The sequence below is a fragment of the Muntiacus reevesi genome, chromosome 17, assembly GCF_963930625.1.
Source record: "Muntiacus reevesi chromosome 17, mMunRee1.1, whole genome shotgun sequence".
Taxonomy (NCBI): Eukaryota; Metazoa; Chordata; class Mammalia; order Artiodactyla; family Cervidae; genus Muntiacus; species Muntiacus reevesi.
The window spans coordinates 41,126,724-41,148,762 of record NC_089265.1 but is presented as its reverse complement, the minus strand read 5'-3'; the positions used below and the strand labels follow the sequence as shown (position 1 = coordinate 41,148,762).

General features: G+C 38.0%; 1 protein-coding gene across 3 annotated transcripts in view; it reads left to right on the top strand.

Annotated features, from left to right (window-relative positions):
* The window catches only part of KANK1 (KN motif and ankyrin repeat domains 1), a 206,140-nt gene that overhangs the window by 67,272 nt on the left and 116,829 nt on the right, over positions 1-22,039 (top strand). For all 3 annotated transcript variants that reach the window (XM_065908383.1, XM_065908382.1, XM_065908381.1), the window contains exon 2: positions 3,489-3,614. The gene's annotated coding sequence lies outside the window, so the exon portion shown is untranslated. The remainder of the gene's footprint in view (positions 1-3,488; positions 3,615-22,039) is intronic.

Here is a 22,039-nt window from a genome sequence, read left to right as displayed (position 1 = left end):
AATAATATCCTTCATAGATGAAGAGATGCTACAAGTCAATAAGGTGGATACTGTAGCAGAAAAACAAAGGACATATACAAGAAGTGCAAAAAAGTAAAAAATGTTCAACCTCAGAGATATGTTAATAACAGGGAACTTATGGAATCTATAAGATAGGATAATTTAAAAATTAATACTGCCCATGTTTAGAGGGAGTGTAGAGAAGTATACCACTTATATGCTGCTCATATACCACTCACACAGACATCGAGTGAAACATTCTGTAGGACAAGCTATCAGTAATATCAAATGCATATTTTTTCATATGTTTGACCCATGACTTTCTCCCTAGCAAGTACTTACTGGTGTGTTTGAGGATATCCGTCTTAGCATTATCTACATATTAAAAAATTGAAAGTGACTTAAATGCTTCAGGGAGGTTTATTAAAATTGATGATTGTACGTTCATTAAAACTGAAGGCATAAGAAGTTAATAAGTGATGCAACACTTCCATCAATATAAAAATAAATAGGAATAGCAGGTTACAATATAATGCCTAGAATTCACTTTTAATAAAAATTTCATATGCTTACTCATCTGTTTATTATGTTTATGAATGTGATGTCATCATATCAAAATAGAAGGAGAGTAAAACATGCTAATGGTGCTTAAATTTTCTTTGTTATTCATATTTGATTTTTATAAACTTTTGGTAAAGACCCTTAAAGAAAGAAGAAACATTTAAAGTTATCTTTTTGACAAATCAGCATATATTATGTAAGTTACCCAAAGGTAGTCATATGATATCTGACCTGAATCTGGACTTTTGCTGTGTTGATCTGATACATTTCAGTGTATATGATACATTTCCTTTTCTTTGTTAGATGAATAACTATCATTTATCTCGAGCAGGAAAATATAATTTAGATGTTCAGACTTGATAGCATATAGCTGTTGAATGGTTCTGTAAGGTTTCTTAGAGAACCAAAACCAGGCACACAAGAGTGGTGTCAGGAGAGAGAGGCTGGAAGGATTTGCATTAAATTATTTTCAGTAGCCAAGCTCTGTGTATATGGAAAGGCATAGAGCAAGGAAATAAGAATGAGAGTTTTTATCAGACTGTTAAGTAAACTTCAGGGTAGAAAATAACCAGCATAACCCTTTTGGCTTGATAACCACTATTCTTAACACAATTCTCTCCTTGTCTCCATTTGCTCGCCCAGCTTCTTCTCAATCCTTTTCAGTCTGCATCCTGGACCAGCCCTATTGAAAACTGTCCTCAGGGGTCCCCAGTGACCTCCCTAGTAATTGTTACATCCAGGGGCATCTTGTTCTCCGTACACAGCATTTGAGGTCACGTGTCTTTCTTTGGGTTGATGTGCCTCTCTACCCTCACAGTTATTCTCCTGCCTCTGTAACCACTCTCTGTCTTTTTCGTTGGCTCATCTTCCTCCATCTCCCTTGAACCTTCACTGTGTCCTCTAATTCCCCTTACAACCTTCATTTTCCTAGTGCTTCATCTTATTTGAGGTAAAAGGTTAGCAGCTAGTCTTTCCTTACTGTGAGTCATTCCTGCTGCTGCTGGGAGTTTGGGTCATAAAATGGTTTTTGGAATTAGAATATGTTTGCTTGGACTCAAAATCTACAAACATTGGAGACACTTAGAGGTCATCTCTGGCTCTATGAAAAGACAGTGGGTTGCCTATGAATGGTCTACTTACTGATGATGTTGTAAGCTTCTTGTGTGAGCCTTTCTCCATACAACAAAAATGGTGGAATTAATAAAAGAATCTTATGTCAAGGCACAAAGGCTTATAAATTTCAGTGAGCATTTGTAGAGATGATGCAAAAAAAAAAAAAAAAAATACCAGATTTGTAAAAGTTTTGATGTAGTCCTTGCCAAAATGAAAAAAAAAGTTTAAAAAATCAAAATAGTCACTTTCCAGTTGCAGAGCTAAGCTCAATAAACTCAAAACAAGGGTCAGTACCACTGAGAGAAACTGTGTGAGGGTTAAATTATCTGGGAGGTGGGATCTCTGAGTCTGTGAACCTGAGACGGGCTTCACAGAGGGAATAAGAAAAGCTGTGTCTTGTGTGGGGAATGATAGTTGCGAAAGCAGGGCAGAGGAGTATGTGTTCTTTGAAATGTAACAAGACTTACCTGCCTAGGACAGAAGGTGTTTGTTGAAGGCTGGAGGAAGATAAGATAAAGTAGAGCCAGATTATGAAGGAACCTGAAAGCCAGCAGAGGAGTTTACATTTAATGGAAGAGAAATGTATTATGACTGTGGATATAAGAGATGTGGATGTAATAGAATGCTAGATTTGGAGATGAGAAGAACAAAGGACTTCAGAGTTGGAGTATCCTGTAAGGTGAGGTGGGGGTGACTAATATTTGCTGTACATGCTGTATGTCAGGTGCAAGACCACATAGTTCTTATTCTTACAGCAACCTTAGAGGTAGATGATATCATCCCCATTTTATGTATAATAAATGAGCTCTGAGGAAATATAATGTGTCTGAGTTTTTAGAGTACTTAGGCCAGAATTGAACACGTCTGACTTCAAAGCACAATGAGGATGAAGAATGTTGAAATCAGTTCCTGAGACCTAGAAGATGAGGGACTATCCAAGGTTACCCAAGTAATGGAATGAAAGCAGTTGGATAGGTAGTGATCTGCAGAGAGAGGCCAGGTTAGAGGCTGCTGTTGTAAACAGGTGGGGGTGCCAAAGAATTTGGTACTAGTGGAGGCATGTTTTATTGTTGTTTAGTTACTCAGTCGTATCCAACTCTTTTGTGATACCATGGACTGCAGCCCGCCAGGGTCCTCTGTCCTTGGGATTTCCCAGGCAAGAATACTGTAGTGGGTTGCCATTTCCTTCTTCAGGGGATCATCCCGACTCAGGGATCAAACCCACATCTCCCGCCTTGTCAGGCAGATTCTTTCCCATTGAGGTACCAGGCATAGGAGTAAAAAAGAGAAGCAGAGAGCAGTGGGACATTCAAGGGAAAGTGGTGGTGGACTGATACTGTCATGGGCAATGATGGAGGGGGATGACATGAAAACAATCCCAGAGTTTTAACCCAGGAGAACTGCAGTTCACAGTGAAAATCCTCAGTGGAGCTAATTTTCAGAGAAAGGCCATGTATTTCTTATGGGCTAGTCTGATTCTGAAATGACGAAGATACCAAATATGAAAAGTGATGGTGTTTGTGAGCTGATTTATATACAAATTGATGGATATATGAAGAGAAGTACATGAAGTAGAAGTGAACTGATGGTGAGACACCCCCAAGAGCTAGTGACTAGCTTTTACCTAAAGGAAAGGAGGTATGATGATATCCAAGGTTTTTTAAATTCTGGTCTGCCACTTCCACCTGCAACCAGAAAATGCCTTAACAATAATAAACCACATAGCTGTCTTTAGTAATTGATTCCCCTCTCCTGTTAGAAAGGAGTATTGCCCCATCACATTTCCCACAATGAGACTCTTTTTTTCCTTTCAGAATGATTGTCACTGTACTGGATGGACTGCTGAACTGTTGAATTACTTCCATCTTTTGACCACACTAAGAAATTGTCCATGGAGCTGAGATATTTATTGCAGTAGTTTCTGGCCTTACATACTTAAGGTAAGGTATACTTTTTTCCCATATAACTATCATGAAGTTGTCATGTTTTTCTTCTTTAACTTTGCTTTTTAAGAGACATTAATCTATTCTTTTCTTCTAGCTTTTATGCTCTAATAATCCCTTCAGAGTGCTCTTAATCTGAAAATATGAGTGCAGAAAAGACTTTTATATAATGAAATATGAGCAAGCTGTTTGAAAAATAAAGGGGGAGATGTATTACTCTTCAGATTAAATCAATAAAAGTACCCCATTTCCTTAAACACAATATGCATAGACTGGGTTATACTAGAGAAACTTAATAGATTGAAAGGAATATTTATTGTTAAGGCTACTTAAAAGAAAATGAAGATACTTAAGTGTTAATATATTGCTGGCTTTATTCAAATAAAGAAAATTTAGAAAATACAGAGAACTTAAAAGAAAAAAATCTGTTATTTCACTTCCAGAGATAACCAGTGTTAAAAGTTTGCTACATTATTTATGATTCTTGTTTTTACAAATATTTGTAATGGGGTGTGTGTGTGTCATATGTGTTAACTTGTTATATTTTTGCAAATGAGAAACATTTATCACAGGCTCATTCCATGCCAGGCTCTGTAGCAACCACTTTACATACATTACTTTATTGATTCTCACAACCCTATGAGGTTGGTGCTTTTTTATCCCCATCTGTACACGAGAAAGTTGAAGCTCAGAAAAATTAAATGATTTGCCGTGTTCAGAAAACTGGTGAACCTCCTCAGAGCCTGAACCAGTCAGATGCCAAAGTCCATACCAGCAGGCTTTTTTACTTGACAATGTGCTTTGCCTTCTCTTCTACAGCAGCATTTCACATTATATGGTGTTCATTTATTTTGGCATGCAGTGGTTTCTCTACCCACCTCCTTTTGTTGGAAATTTACTTGTTTTTCCTTATTTAGTTTCAGAAACAACATTGTAATAACATCTTTTGTGCACATCCATGATTGTCTAGGGCGGATTGCTGCAGGTGGCGCTGCTGAATCAGCCCACGGTGTGGGAATGAATCCCTCAGGTGTTTGATGCATTCTGCTAGTTGCCTTCTCAAAAGGCTGTGGGAGTTCATATTCCCACCAGCAGAATATGGAAGTACCTGATGACCCTAAGTCCTCAGCAGCATAGGTAGTTGGCAAATGAATACTTTTTTAAAAGAGTCCAGGTCAGGTCCATCTTCTTATCTCTAATCCTTTAGAGCCTTAGCCTCCTGACTGGTTTCTCTCCCTCCACTGTAGACCTCAGTTAGTCATTAAAGGCATTGCGGGACAATGGGTAAAAACGTGGACACTAGAGCTAGATGCCTGGATTCAAATCATGGCAGTATTGCTCTGCCTCAGTTTCCCCACCAAAAAGTGGAAGTAATAATAAAGCCTTCTCCTGGGGTGGTGCTTAGGGTTACAGAGAGGCAGACACAGCTGAGCGATTGATCAGCAATTTTAGAGCAAGTGCATGACTCCTGGTATGAGCTCAGTAATTGTTGGCTACTGCTGTTGTCTTCCAAAAGTCCATGCTCATGTAACTAAAAAACCGTAGGTTATATACAGTTGACCCTTGAACCACATGGGTTTGAACTGCATGGGTGCACAGATTTTTTTCAGTAGTAAATGCTATAGTACTGTATGATCTGTGGCTAGTTGAACCTGCAGATGTGAAACTCTGGATTCTGAGGAAGGCATGGATGGAAGGCTGACCATAGGTTTTTGATTGTGTGGAGGGTTGGCACCCCTAACTCCCATGTTGTTCAAGGATCAATTGTACTTGTTTTAAATTAAATGTGATCATTATCAAAGTAGTAATTCACAGCAAAAACTACAGATGCTGACATTGTTATTACATGTTAACACCATGAGCAGCCTGAAGGTCAGGCTCCCTTGATGATGCAGGGTCAGGATATTGAGGGAAGAGAAGTAACAGGAATAACTAGAATGTTAAACTGCTATATAAGCTAACAGAGCACTTTTACATGCATTATCTTGCTTGATCCTCAAACATAACTGAGAGAGGTGGAGCAGGTATCATTAACCTTGTTTTACAGAGGAACTGTGAAAAATTCTGAAAGAGATGGGAATACCAGACCACCTGACCTGCCTCTTGAGAAACCTGTATGCAGGTCAGGAAGCAACAGTTAGAACTGGACATGGAACAACAGACTGGTTCCAAATAGGAGAAGGAATATGTCAAGGCTCTATATTGTCACCCTGCTTATTTAAAGGATATGCAGAGTACATCCTGAGAAACGCTGGGCTGGAGGAAGCACAAGCTGGAATCAAGATTGCCGGGAGAAATATCAATAACCTCAGATGTGCCGATGACATCACCCTTATGGCAGAAAGTGAAGAAGAACTTGATGAAAGTGAAAGAGGAGAGTGAAAAAGTTGGCTTAGAGCTCAACATTCAGAAAACTAAGATCATGGCATCTGGTCCCATCATTTCATGGGAAATAGATGGGAAAACAGTGGAAACAGTGGCTGACTTTATTTTTCTGAGTTCCAAAATAACTGCAGATGGTGATTGCAGCCATGAAATTAAAAGACACTCCTTAGAAGGAAAGTTTTGACCAACCTAGATAGCATATTAAAAAGCAGAGACATTACTTTGCCAACAAAGGTCCGTCAAGTCAAGGCTATGGTTTTTCCAGTGGTCGTGTATGGATGTGAGAGTTGAACTATAAAGAAAGCTGAGTGCCGAAAAATTGATGCTTTTGAACTGTGGTGTTGGAGAAGACTCTTGAGAGTCCCTTGGACTGCAAGGAGATCCAACCAGTCCATCCTAAAGGGGATCAGTTCTGGGTGTTCATTGGAAGGGCTGATGTTGAAGCTGAAACTCCAGTACTTTGGCCACCTGATGCGAAGAGCTGACTCATTTGAAAAGACCCTGATGCTGGGAAAAATTGAAGGCAGGAGGAGAAGGGGACGACCGAAGATGAGATGGTTGAATGGCATCACAGACTCAATGGACATGGGTTTGGGAGGACTCCGGGAGTTGGTGATGGACAGGGAGGCCTGGCGTGCTGCGGTTCATAGGGTTGCAAAGAGTCGGACATGACTGAATGACTGAATTGAACTGAACAGAGGAAGAAATTGACTTGGAGGAATTAAGAGACTTGTTCACTTGAAGTCATGGAAGCAGTCTCTGGCAGGGCTGAGTGTGTCTTCCAGGCCTCTGACTGTAAATCCGTACTCTTGATGCTACAGGGCACAGTGATAAGCCAAAGAGGTACAGATGTACACCTGCCCAGGTGTGGAAACATACTAGGAAGGGAAGGAGCAAAGAGGGATGCCGTGGGAGGAGGCAGCAGAGTGGGGTAAGGACATACTGAAAGGAAGGCAGGGACCCAGGGAGGAGGGAGGAGGGAAGGGAAGAGAGATGGGTAGTGAGATCAAGAAGAGAGCAGGAAGTTGAAGGGGCCAGGACTGCAGGACCATGGACTGGCTGAGCACCTGGAAGGAGGAGGCTCCTTCTTTTCAGCAAGCAGGGAGGAGAGAAGGAAGAGACAGAGGACAGATACCTCTGTCTTCTAAGGCAAAGGAAATAAGAGCAAAAGTAAACAAATGGGATTTACAAAAGTAAACAAATTTACTACCTTTGCACAGCAAAGGTAACCATTGACAAAAGGAAAAGACAACCTACTGAAGGGGAGAAAATTTTTGCAAATGATATGACCAATTAGGGATTAATACCCAACATACATAAACAGTTCATACAACTCAACATCAATTAAACATCATGATTAAAAAATAGGCAGAGGACTGAAAAGACATTTTTCCAAAGAGGAACACTACTGGCCATCAGGCACATGAAAAGATGACCTAACATCACTAATCATCAGGGAAATGCAAATCAAAACCGCAGTGAGCTGTCACCTCACACTTGTCAGAATGACTGTCATCAAAAAGAACACAAATCACACATGTTGGTGAGGGTGTGGAGAAAAGGGAACCGTCTTAAACTGTTGATGTAAATTGATGCAGTCGCTGTGAAAAACAATACGGAAGTTTCTCAAAATAGAACTACCATATGACCCAGCAATTCCACTCATGGGTATATAAAAAAATACAAACACCAACGAAAAACACAAATTCAAAAAGATACTTGTACCCCAGTGTTCACAGCAGAGCATTATTTACACTTGCCAAGATATGGAAGGAACCTAAATATACATCAACAAATGAATGGATAAAGGTGTTGTATGTGTATATATATATATATATACACACACACACACAATGGAATACTACTCAGTAAGAAAAGAATGACATTTTGCCATTTCCAGCAACATTGATGAATTTGAGGGCATTTTGCTAAGAGAAATAAGTGAGACAGAGAAAGATAAATAATTGCATCAGTTGTGTAAGTAAGTAAATGCATGTGTGCTCAGTCATGTCTGATTCTGCGACCCTATGGACTATAGCAACCAGGCTTCTCTGTCCATGGGATTCTCCAGGTAGCAATACTTGAGTGGGTTGCTTTTTCCTCCTCCAGGGGATCTTCCCCACCCAGGGATTGAACCCATGTCTCCTGTGTCTCCTACAAGGGCTTCCCTGGAGGCTCAGCAGTAAGGAACCTGCCTGCCAGTGCAGGAGATATAGGTTCAATCCCTGGGTCAAGAAGATCCCCTGGAGGAGGAACTGGTAACCCACTCCAGTATTCTTGCCTAGTGTAGCAAAGAGTCAGACATGACTGAGCGACTGAGCACTCATAGGTGTTAAAAGCCATTATCACTTATGTCACTAAAAAAATACAGCAAACTAGTGAATATAGCAAAAAAAAAAAAAAAAAAGCAGACTCACAGATATAGAGAACAAATTAGTGGTTACTCCAGCAGGGAGGAAGGGTAATATAGAGGTGAAGGAGTGGGAGGTACAAACAAAGATACACTTTGTATGTATTCACACAAAGCCTTGTGTGTAATATAGGCTACAAGAATGTATTGTACAACATGGGGGATAGAACCAATATTTGTAATAACTAAATTAGAGTGTAACCTTTAAAACTTGTATGAAAATTAGAAAATAAAAAAAGCAAATGCACAGTCCTAGCATCATTAAATCCCTACTGTTAATATTCTTCCAGAGGTTTTTCCATGTGTATATGCTTATATAAAAATATTAAATACAAATATGCAACCTTGGAAACTTCTCTCCATATCAGCATCATTGCTGCATAATTATTAAAGGTAGATAAAGAGTCTGGTTTAGGAATGTATGTACTTAAAATATCTCCCTCTAGACACATGTCAATGCATATCCTCCTAACTATAATTTGAGGCTACTCTTAATTATTCTTAATATAAAGTCAAGAAAGAGGTTTTTGTTCTATACTATCTGAAAAACAACCAGTTTACAATCCACTGACAGTATATAAGTATTTTCTTTTCCTAGATTCTTCTTAACATTAGATCATAGAATTAAAAATTCTTTTCCAGTTGTATGCACAAGTGAACATTTATCATATGTTTATAAGCCATTTGTATTTCTTCTTTTGTGAATATTCTGTTCATGTTCCTTGCCCATTTCTCCAAAGGGATTTTTTTCTTCTTGTGTTACTAATTTGCATATCTTTTTATTGTAAACTATCTTTAATTGTAAAAAATATTATAGATCTCTGTGTCCTTTGCTTTTGAATTTTGTACAGTTTTTTTAAAAACAAGTAAGTATTTAATGTGGTTTGAATTTTTTTACTATGGTTCCACATAGGCTAATTATGAAGCAAGAAGGCCTTGATATTGTTCCCTGAAAGTCTGTTCTTCACATAGCAGAGTGATCTCTTTTAAGTGTAATCACATCTTGACACACCCCCACCTATGCCAGTTGTGGCATTCTCCTAACCATGGCCTGCAAGACCTGGCATGATCCAACTTCGCCTGCTCTCTGACCTCACCTCTGTCACTCATACTTGAACACCATGTTCCCACCACATTGGCTTTCTTTCAATTCGTGGAACACGTCAACCTCTTTTCTGCTCCCAGGATTCCTTTGCTTGGGACATGTGCTTGTACACACACATGTACTCATGCACCTTCCTTATGGCTGACTCTTCCTCTAGAGAGCCAGTTTCAAGAAGAGCTCCAGAGCATGCTGCTTGGGTTCACTAGCCTTCTCTGTTCACTAGCTCTGCATCCTTGGGCAAGCTGCTTCTCCTTGTCCTCACCTGTAACATGGGAGTCATCATTGTAACAGTACCTAATTCGCCTTGTTGAAGAGGATTAAGTGGGTTAATTCATTCACAGCTCTTAGAAAACTACCTTGTTCATAGAGTGAACATGAGTGGCTTATTGTTAGTCACTAAGTCATGCCTGACTCTTTGCAACCCCATGGGGCTGTAACCCACCAGGCTTCTCTGTCCATGGGATTTTCTAGGCAAAAATACTGGAGTGGGTTGCCATTTCTTTCTCGAGGGGATCTTCCCAACCCAAGAATTGAACCTGTGTCTCTTGCATTGGCAGGAGGATTCTTTACCACTGAACCACCCGGGAAGTCCAAAGTTGAACCTTGCCTGAACAAGAATATGAGTTAGCTGTTGTCATAGGCCTCTTTCTTCAGGTTTCACCTTAAATTTCACCTGAGACAGAAGGCTTTCCTATTCAGTGCTGGTCCTTCCCTCTAGTATTCTCAATGTCATAATTCTGCAGGATTTTCCCCTTTGATCATGCATCAATATGCAATTATTTTTCATTTATTTTCTTTTTCCTATTTCCCCCTCTAGCCTGTGACTCCCGTCAGGACAGGAGTTGTGTCTGTGTGATCTACTGGGTTTCTAATGCTTATTAGCACATAGTGTTTGTAGAATGACTGAATGAATAGCAACATCTCTAACTACAAGATTGCATAGAAATCTACCTGTATTTTCTTATTGTAGTTTTTATGGCTCTGTTTCACAGTTTAAAATATTTCATCTATATGAAACTATTTGAAGTATAACTTGAGATATGAATGAAAATTAATTTTTTCCCTAAACAGTAGCCAATTGCATTTTTTGTAATTCTTTTAAAGAGAGGTCCAACCCAAACTACAGCCCTTAGGGACTCTGATGTTGTTTTTTGTTTCTTTCCTTTGTTTTTTTTCTCCTGGGGTAGTCCTTTTGCACAAAGTAAATACAGAAACTATTCATTGGCTTAAGCAGAATTCCTCCTGAGTATGCTGGCCCACCATCAGGAGGGATGTTCTAGGGTCACCTACCATGGCCTAGTTTCCAAGAGGAAGGAAGACATAATGCTGCCAATTTAGGGACTTGTTCTATTTGCTCAATATCGAACGTTATGAATGTGGTTATCTGAGGAGGCTTTACGAATAGCATAAGAATGAAGAGAAGTGAAAAGCAAGGGAGAGAATGAAAGGTATATCCAATTAAATGCAGAGTTTCAAAGAATAGCTGGAAGAGACAAGAATGCCTTCTTAAATGAACCGTGTTTGATAATAGAAGAAAACAACAAAAGGGGAAAGACTTGAGTTCTCTTCAGGAATATTGGAAACATCAAGGGAGCATTCCTCCCAAAGATGGACACAATAAAGGATAAAAATGGTAGAGACCTAGTAGATGCTGGGGAGATCAAGAAGAGATGGAAAGAATACATGGAAGAACTGTATAAAAAAGATCTTAATGAACCAGATTACTGTGATGGTGTGGTTAGTCATCCAGAACCAGACATTCTGGAGTGGGAAGTCAAGAGAACCTTAAGAAGCACTGCTGTTAATAAAGCTAGTGGATGCAATGAAATTCCAACAGAACTATTCAGATTCCTAAAGGAGGATGCCATCAAGGTTTTGCATTCATTATGTCAGCAAATCTGGAAGACCCAGCGGTGGTCACAGGACTGGAAAAGGTCAATCCTCATCCCAGTCCCCAAGAAGGGTAGTACCAAAGAATGTGCTAACCATCGGACAATTGCACTCATCTCCCATGCAAGTAAGGTCATGCTTAAAATCTTTCATGCTAGGCTTCAGTATTATGAGAACCAGGAACTTCCAGATGTCCAAGCTGGGTTTAGAAAAGGAAGAGGAACTAGAGATCAAACTGTCAGCATTCACTGGATTATAGAAGCAGCAAGGGAATTTCAGAAAAACATCTGTCTTTGTTTCATTGACTGTGCTAAAGCCTTTGTCTGTGTAGATCATGACAAACAATAGAAAGCTCTTAGAGAGATGGGAATACCAGACCATCTTATCTGTCTCCTGAGAAACCTGTATGCAGGTCAAGAAGCAACAGTTAGAACCCTATATAGAACAACTGACTGGTTCAAGATCGAGAAAGGAGTACAACAGGGCTGTCTGTTGTCACCCTGTTTGTTTGACCTGTATGCTGAGCACATCATGAGAAATGCCAAGCTGGATGAGTTGTAAGCTGGAATTAAGATAGGTGGGAGAACCATCAACAGCCTCAGATGTGTACTTGATACCACTTTAATGGTAGAAAGTGAAGAGGAACTAAAGAGCCTGTTGATGAGGGTGAAGGAGGAGAGTGAAAGAGCTGACATAAGACTAAATATTAAAAAAAACTAAGATCATGGCATCCGGCCCCATTACTGCATGGCAAATAGAAGGGGAAAAGGTGAAAGTAGTAACAGATTTCCTCTTCTTGGGCTCCAAAATCACTGTGGATGTAGACTAGCCATGAAATCATAAAATGATTTCTTCTTGGCAATAAAGCGATGACAAACCTAGACAGTGTGTTGAAAAGCAGAGACATTACTCTGCTGACAAAGGTTGGTATAGTCAAGGCTATGGTCTTTCCAGTGGTCAAGTGCAGTTGTGAGAGCTGGACCATAAAGAAGACAGAATGCCAAATAATTGATGCCTTCAAGTTGTGGTGCTGGAGAAAACTCCTAAAAGTCCCTTGGAGAGCAAGAAGATTAAACTAGTGAATCTTAAAGAAAATCAATCCTGGATACTTGTTGGAAGGACTGATGCTGAAGCTGAAACTCCAGTATTTTGTTCATCTGATGTGAACAGGCGACTCATTGGAAAAGTCCCTGATGCTGGGAAAGATTGAGGGCAGAAGGAGAAGAGGGCATCAGAGGATAAGGTGGCTGGGTGTCATCACCAATGCAATGAACATGAACTTGGGCAAACTGTGGGAGATGGTGAGAGACAGGGAGGCCTGGCGTGCTGCAGTCCTTGTGGTAGCAAAGAGTCAGACACAACTGGGCGATTGAACAACAGCAACCTTATGAAACCTGGATTTTGTTTTACAGTTTTGACAATCTTGAAATTTTGACAGTCATATTTTGGATACTATGTCTACCTTAAAAAAAAAAAAACCCAACTATTGAAACCTGGAAACTTCAGTTTTCCAATGACTAAATTACTTTTAGTTAACTGCCTCTTGCACTTAAATGAGGGACAAAAATGCTTTGGTAGAACATGTATTTTGATTTTTTAGTTTCAAAAGATTAGTCACCATTCTTTTTCTTTTTTTAGTTACCATTCTTTTCCATATTTTAGCCTTTAAAATCAATTATAGAAATAATACGTATCCATTGCCATATATTCAAGCCATAAAGCATTTATACAGAAAGAAAAATGACTCTTGCATCCCAGCTTCTGATCCCACACCTTAATATAACCACTGCTGAGTTTATTGTATACATTTTATGACTTTTTTATGCTTACTAAATATATTAGATATTTATACACACACACACATACACCACTCATATACTTGCATGCTTTTTCTGAAAAATGTCTTAAGCGCACTCTCTTCTACACATCAGTGGGTTTTAGAAACACTTGAACCCTTTGTGTCCTGGCTGGCAGCATCCTAGAGAAGTTACTAGTTGATATTTTCTCAGGGCTTTAAACACTAAGGTTTACTTAGTTTGTGGGAGTCACTGGATATAATCTTCCAGAGGGTAGGGACTAGGGCACATTCAGGAATGTGGTGTGGTCTGATAATGATACCCATCTCACTGCAGAGGAAGGAGTGGAGACTTACAGGGAAGCCAGTAGAGTAGGCAAGGAAAAAATTCTTCCGAGTTCACAAGGGTGAACATTTAACTGTTGCACTGGGTTACATAGCAAGTAGTTTGATTCCAGGGAAACAGGATGGCAGATGGCATGCTCTCAGGTTGCAGTTTTTCACAACTTTGTCTCTCTTCATTCTTTTCTGCTCCCCCCCCCCCCACTTTTTTTGGTCCATGAGAATAGAAAATAAATTTGAGGTGGAGTAGAGTGGAGAGCAAATTGACTCACTGGGCTATGCCCTTCACACTGTCATTCGAAAGCATGCAAGTTGGCTGCCCCAGGTTCTGATCTATGGCACTGCAGTCCAGAGAACTATAAGGGCTTCTGTAAGTGATGGGGGCTCTGGACTTATGCAGAATTGCACTTGTCGGGGTTTTTCCACCGTGCCCACCTTATTACACTAGAGAGGCAAGTTTCATTGCTTAAGGGGACAATTTACGGCAATGGGTTTATCTCCTTGTTTTAGCTCTTTATGTTTTTCTGCCTCTTAATAAAATGTGAAGTCACAAAGCAATTAAATAGTGGTGTAGTTTTCTGGCAGGAGGTGGAGAATGGCTAACCAGGGGAAAAGGCTAACATGATTGACAGAGGCTGACTCTAAGATTTACATTGAGAATAACTCGTTCTTCAAAACTTTCTTCATTTTCTTGTGGGAATTATGGGGTAAATCATACACCAGGAGGATGGATGATTAAAAATGTAGGAGTTATGATTTCTTTTTGACTTTGTAAGTCTCTAAATCCTCCACCTTAACACAGAGTTCTCATTTCAGGAACTCTTGATTAAATGATGGGAACCAGTCCTGCCAAGGATTGAAGAGAAGCAGAAACACTTTAAAATCTTAAATTGTTAATAAGCTTGAGATTGTTTATATTTTGTAGACTATCTTGAGGTTCAGTGAGCTGAAGTAGAGAAATAACTCAAATCTACAAGTGTAGATGTTTTTGAATATTCAAATATATTGAATAGGGTAATAACTGTTAGTTTCCACAATTTTAGAAATTTGTTGTTGTTTAATCGCTTAGTCATGTTTGACCCTTTGTGACTCCATGGACTGCAGCACACCAGGCTTCCCTGTCCTTCACCATCTCCCAGAGTTTGCTCAAACTCATGTCCATTGAGTCAGATATGCCAACCATCTTATCCCCTGTTGTCCCCTTCTCCTGCCCTCACTCTTTCTAAGCATCAGGGTCTTTTCCAGTGAATCTTCTCCTTGTATCAGGTGGCCAAAGTACTGGAGCTTCAGCTTCAGCATCAGTCCTTCCAATGAATATTCAGGACTGATTTCCTTTAGGATTGACTGGTTTGGTCTCCTTGCAGTCCAAGGGACTCTGAAGAGTCTTCTCCAGCACCACAGCTCAAAAGCATCAGTTCTTTGGCACTCAGCCTTCTTTATGGTCCAACTCTTACATCCGTGCTTGACTACTAGAAAAACCACAGTTTTGACTATATAGACCTGCAAGGAGATCAAACCAGTCAATCCTAACGGAAATCTTTTATAAAGATAAAAAGTTCTTATTACAGAAACAGTTTGATTTTAAGAAGTTATGAGAAGCTGCCTTCTTATGTGCTAATGACCACATTAAATGGCCAAAACAAATAGCTTAAAGTAAAATGCAGTTGTTGATACCTGTTGAGAAGGATTAACTAAGAGTTAATTAATGTGACCCAGAAAACAAGTAGCTAAAAGGACATTAGTTTTTCTGGTGTGACTGCACTCTGAAGGAGATTTCTCACCACAAAAAGGAGAACCAGAGAATCAACTGCAAACCGATTCTACTGCTGTTAGGGTGTTTTCCCAACTAGATTACTAGTGAGAACATTTGTACTGAAAGAATAGGAGAAATGCTGATTTCTAGAACTTGGTAAAATGATAACAAGAAGCTTTTATACCAAATCAGTTACATCTTTTCCAGGTTCATCTGCAGTGTCCTGTGTCTGAGCTGTGGTTCAGTTTCCTCACCTGTAAAGGAGGGTGGTACTTCCTTAGAAGTTCAATGTTGTAGATTGTTTGGAGAGAAGAGAGACTGAAGGCATCCAGGGCCGTCTGTCCTCTCAGCCCTTATCCTAACTTGAACTAGGCTGTGTCTCAGGCAAGAGATCATTTTGCTGCCCCGGGGACAGTGCTTACTCACAGTCCCTGGTTTTCAGTGCGTTTTCTTCTCCCCTGGTGACAGTCCTTTATCTAGAGCGTTCCACAGAGAGGCATCTGCGTGCCGCAAATGCCCATCCATGCTGGTATCAGTCTTACTATTCCAGAGTAAAGTAACTCAGTGGCAATTGGTGTTTTGACCTTACCTGTACATTATTTCTAAAGTTGTATTTATTGTTAATGAGATGAAACTCACATAACACATACAACAAAAAGGAACCATTAAAAAATGAACAATTCAGTGGCATTTATCACATTCAGAGTGTTATGCAGCAGCCATCTCTCTCTAGTTCCAAAGCATTCTATTACCTCAAAAGAAAACCCTAGATGTATTAAGCAGTAACCCCCTGTTCCCTCCTGCCGCTGCTCCTGGCAGCCCCTTCTGTGCTGTCTCTATCACGTCATGATTCTGGATGTATCATGTAGATGTTGTACATTATGTGACCTTATGTGTCTGGCTTTTTCACTTAGTGTGTTTTTGAGGTTCATCCAGGTTGTAGCGTGTATCAGCCATTTTATGACTGAATAATATATTCTACTGTATGGATATGCCACGATTTGTTTATCCATTCACCTTCGATGGACATTTGAGTTTTTCTGCCTTTTCATTGTTGTGAGTAACACTGCTGTGAACATGGATGCATAAGTGTTTGAGTCCCTGTTTTCTGGGGGTATATACCTAGAGGTAGAATTGCTTGGTTGTATGGTAATTCTGTGTAACATCTTTGAAAAAGTGCCCAACTGTTTTCTGTAACAGATGAACCATTTATATTCCCACCAGTAATGCTTAAAGTTCCTATTTCTCTCCATCCTTGCCAACACTTATTTTTCCTTTATTAAAAAAAATTATAGTCATTTTTAAGACAAAGTGCTATTTCATTATGGTTTTGATTTATATTTCCCTAATAACCAATGATGTTGATCATCTTTTCATGTGCTTATTGGCTATTTGCATATCTTCTTTGGAGGAGTGTTTATTCAAGTCCTTTGCCCATTTAAAACTGCGTTGTTTTTATTGTTGAGTCATAAGAGTTCTTTTATTTCTGGGTGTTAGACCCTTTCCGGATATATAGTTTGCAAATATTTTCTCCCATTCTTTAGGTTGTCTTTTCACTTTTAAAAAAAAATTTTATTTTGTATTGGGGTATAACCTGTTAACAGACAATGTTGTGATAGTTTCAGGTGAACAATGAAAGGACTCAGCCATACATATACACATATCTATTCTCCCCCAAACTCTCTTTGCATCCAGGCTGCCACATAAAATTAAACAGAGTTCCATGTGCTGTACAATTGGTTCTTATTGACTATCCATTTAAATATAGCGGTGTTTATCTATCCATCCCAAACTCCCTAACTGTCCCTTCCCATGAGTCTCTTTCTGTTTTGTGAGTTCATTTATATCATTTCTTTTTAAATTCCACGTATAAGGAGCATCATATAGTTTTTATCCTCGCTCTCACTTACTTCACTCAGTGTGGCAATCTCTAGGTCCATCCGTGTTGCTGCAAATGGCATTATAACATTCTTTTTAATGGCCGAGTAATATTCCATTGTGCATATGTACCACGTCTTCTTTATCTTTTCATCTGTCGATGGACATTTAGGTTGCTTCCATGTCTTGGCTATTGTAAACAGTCCTGCAGTGAACATTGGGGTGCATGTATCCTTTTGGATCATGTTTTTCTCCAGATGTATGCCAAGGAGTGTCCTTTGCACAAAAGTGGTTTTTTTTTTTTGAAGGAGTTCAGAGATCTTTATTTTTCCTTTGTTGGACAAGCTTTTGGGGTCACATCTAAGAATCCATTGCTTCCTAGTCCGAAGTCAGAAAGATTCACCTTTTTATTTTCTTCTAAGGATTTTATGCTTTTATCTGTTGTATTTAGTACATTAATCCATTTTGAGTTAATTTTTCATACTGTGTGTGGTAGAGGATCCAACTGGATTCTTTTGTATGTGGATATCTGATTGTCTCAGCATATTTATTGAAGAGTTTTTCTTTCTACATTGAAGAATCTTCGCACCCTCTTGAAAAACCACTTTGCCATGTGTGTAAGAGTTTGTTTCTGCACTCTTAGTTCTGCTCCATTGATTTATATTCCTAATCTTATGCCAGTACTACACTGTTTTGATTACTGTAGCTTTGTAGTAAGTTGAAATTGGGAAATGTGAGTCTTCCAACTTTGTGTTTCTTCTTCGGTACCATTTTAGCTATTCAGAACCCCCTTGTATTTCCATATGAATTTAAGAATCAGCTTTACCATTTCTGTAGAAAAGGCTGTTGGAATTTTGATAGGAATTGTGTTGAATCTGTAGATGATATGGGGTAGAGTGGTCTTCTTAGCAGTGTTAAGTCTTCTAATTCATGAACATAGGATGTCTTTCTGTTTATCTGGGTCTTCCTTATTTTCTTTCAGTGTTTTGTAGTTTTCAGTGTGTAAGTCTCCATTAAATTTATTCTTAAGTATTTTATTCTTTGGATACAATCATAAATCGTTTTCTTGTTTTTTCTATTAGATTGTTTGTTCTCGATGTATTGTACTGCTTATACATTATTTTTACTTTTTTAAAATTTAAAGTTAAAAGAATGATCTCCACTGGTTATTTTAAAAATTAGTTAAGAACCCCACTGTCTCTACAGATATTTTCCTAGAGTGACTCTTCTTAAGTTTGGTATACATCCTTTCATATATTATATATATAATATATGTATATTATATATATATGCATATACACCTTTTTGTAGACTCATTTTGTCTACATTTTAACTTATGTTTTACTTAATTATAGATTATGAATACATTCTTTGCCAGTACATCTAGATGGAACTTACTCTTAAATGCTGCAGAGTACCTTTTTGTACTGTTCTGTTTAAAAGTTATATTTTAATGAGCATTTAGTGTGTTTTCAGTTTTTTCTGTTTTAAACATTGCAAAAATTAACAATCTTTACCTTCATCAGTGTATACTTGTATGAGTATATCTTTAAGGTAAATTCCTGTAAATAAAATTACTTAGGTAAAAAAAAAAGTGCATATATCTTTTGATAGGCAGTAAGTGATCTTGTTTTTGTTTTTAAGTGCCTATCTACTGTGGGCATAGATGCTGTTTAGTGTTATCTAAGAGCATCACAATGAGTAATTAAATGTTTGAGGGAAAGAGGAGGAAAGAGTGTGATTAACCCATATAATATACTAATAAATGTAGTAATCTAAATAGAATGTAATTAATAAAATCCTTTTCAGTATGTTTGTGAGATTTGTGAACAGGGTGTTTTAAAATTCACTGTCGGTCCAGTTTACTATTGTCAGGTTAAGGAAGCAGCTAGTAACACATAGACACCTTTTTTCTCTCTCTTGCCTTTTGTATACCCCACCTGACTCCTAGCATATCTTTCTTTAACCACCCCTCACCCACCACCCATTGCTTGCAGTCACTCTTAAATATCTTTGAATTTTATGCCAAAAGATCTTTTGCCTGGTTGACAGATTCTTTGAACACCTAGTATTTTCTTGTTTGGCCATCCAAGAAGGACCACTTTGGGAACTTGCTACCATGTTCTAAAGTTAGACTTTGTTTTGTTCTGGACTAACTGAAAAACTTAGCTAAACTCCAGAAAGTAGACCATATTCATTTTGGGGGAAGGTCACTGTGATATTCTTTCACACTGAATCTTATCTCACACCTTTCTATACTTGTCTATGGTTAACTAGGAAAAGCAGAAGAATATACTTTATTTTTTTTAAAAGAATATGCTTTCATAAAAAAATATGCTCAAAGTAAACCAAATGGAAGTGAGAAGTAAGGATACAACAGTTGCTTGCCTCATCCATATGTTTTTTTTTTTAACTTTTTTATTTTGAAATAATAAAAAATATTTTATTCTCCAATTTTAGACTTGAAGAAAAGTTGAAAAAGATAATACAGAGTTCATATATACCCTTCAGCCAGATTCCCCTAATGTTAACATCTTACATAACCATAGTGTTCTTATCAGTTATCAGGAAATTTTAAGTTGATAAAAATGCTTTTAGCTCAACTACAGACCTTATTAGCATTACATACAGTTTTCTATTAATGTCCTTTTTCTGTTCCAGGATCCAAACTGCATTTAGTTTTTCTGTCTCTTTAGATTTCTATACTTTGCGACAGTTCCTCAGCCTTTTCTTGTCTTTCATGATCTTGCTACTAATATTTTTGAGTAGTACCGGTCAGTTATTTTGTTTAGTGACTCTGAATTTGAGCTTTTCTGATGTTTACTCTGAGGTTATATATGCTTTTGAGGGAAGAATACAGCAAAAGTGATGTTGTGATTTTTAGTGAGTGGTTACATAGTGTCAGTTTCTCTGTGGATTTTTGACTCTCCATTTTCAGTCCATTCTGTATTTTAAAGTAATCAAAATAATTTTTAGTCCTCTGTATTTCTGTTCTTATATCCAAACTCTTTTGGCTAGCAGTTTCTGTGAAAACAAAGCATAATTCAAGGCATATTTTATGTGTGATGATTGAGGTGATAATAGTTGCAAATCAATTTGTCTACAGTGATAATGATCTTCCTAAGCATTTTGCTCTATTTCAAAATTCATTCTTGGGTTTTACCACTGTTTCTTATGTAGAGGGAAAGTGTCTCTTATTCCTTTTTCAACAAGAATCAGGTTTATATCAGAATTTTAAAAGATGAATATTTCAGGTACATTTTCCTCTTGGCTTTGGCATTTTGTAAGAAATGTTCATATCGTTCCCACTTCTGGTACACTTTAATTTGGGAGTAGGATTAGGTATAATATGGTGTTATGGATAATATAATAATCCTTAGCTGGTAAATAAAGCCTGGTGTTATAATGTTTTGAAAATATACCTGGCTATCTCTTGACATTTAAATGTATAAATTATCTTTGCAGCCCTAAGTGAGCTTGAAGTAGCTTTGATAACTAATCACTGTATGGTCAGTCAGCCAAAAGAATTTACAGAGAATAGCTTGGGTGTCTTGCGTCCAGTTTAATGGTTAGTAGTTTGAGACTTGTTCCTAGTGCCTGTAATTAGTTATGTGGAGAGACACCACATTAACATTTAGTAGTTGCTTATTCTTAATAGTTCCTGCATCAATCATCATTATCTTTTCCTTTCCCTCATCTAGAACAGAAAAATATTTTACTTATTGTATTAGTATTAATGTGTTCTATTTTAATCAAAAAGAGCAAATGCACTTGTTTAAATTTTTCTCTTTTAGAATTTCCAAAATTGTTTTAAACTTACCATACTTGCTTTTGTTTTACATTAAGTCATGGTTGAGGAAGCTGGTGAAGTGTCATTGGCCCTATATTTCAGCAAAAAAACCTTCTTATCCTATAGAATCTTAACTTTGGGGTACAGTTGATAGATATGTTTAAGGTTAAAGTTAGAGGTAATATTCAAAGTACCAAACAAGTATTGTTCTGATTATTTGGGTTCTTTATTCCACTTCTTTTCTGGAGACATGATAAATAATGATGATGAAGCTAATAATAATCATTTATTAAGTAGGCACCATATACCTAACATTGTGTTGGGGAGTTTGCAAATATCATCTCATTTTATCCTAATAGAAACCTCCTAATTTTTTTGAAATGGAACTCAGTGCTTGGCAGGTTAAATGACTTATCCAGGATTGCACAGTTAGCCAGAGAACAGTCTGCATTTTGTCTGAGTTCACTGATCATTCCACATAGTATATACTATGGCTATCTTCATGTCAATAAAGATGAGAATGCCGCTATGATTGCCTTTTCTTCAAAGGATTTTTATATTCTAAAATACTTCAAAGGATTTTTATATTCTAAAATACTTCAAAGGATTTTTAAAATGATTTTTTAATATCAGAAGTTTTTTCCTTTGGGCTTAGCTATTGTCAGGCCTTTGGTTTCTAGATATAAAATACTAGATATGAGGAAAGTTATATTGCTCCCAGATAATACAATCATACTTTTCTTGAACCTTAACATAACTTTTCTCTTAGACTTACTTTCTTTCCTGTGAGTAGACTCCTGCTTCAAGCTGGAAGAGTATTGTATTTAATGGCAGAGAAAATGAAGCACTAAACATGGCAGTGTGTAGACTATAAATATGAGTCAGTTGTGACTGCCTTGACCTTTGGTGTGAATGCCTGTGGCTTCACCCCACACTCGTTAATGTTGTACAGTTTGTATTCAGGAAGCCTGGCAGAATGATGCAACTGGGAACATACCTTGGATAAGTAAAAGGCCCTAACTTCAGCCCCATGTACAGTTACCCTTCCTAAATTGCTAAGGTGTGAGCATCTAA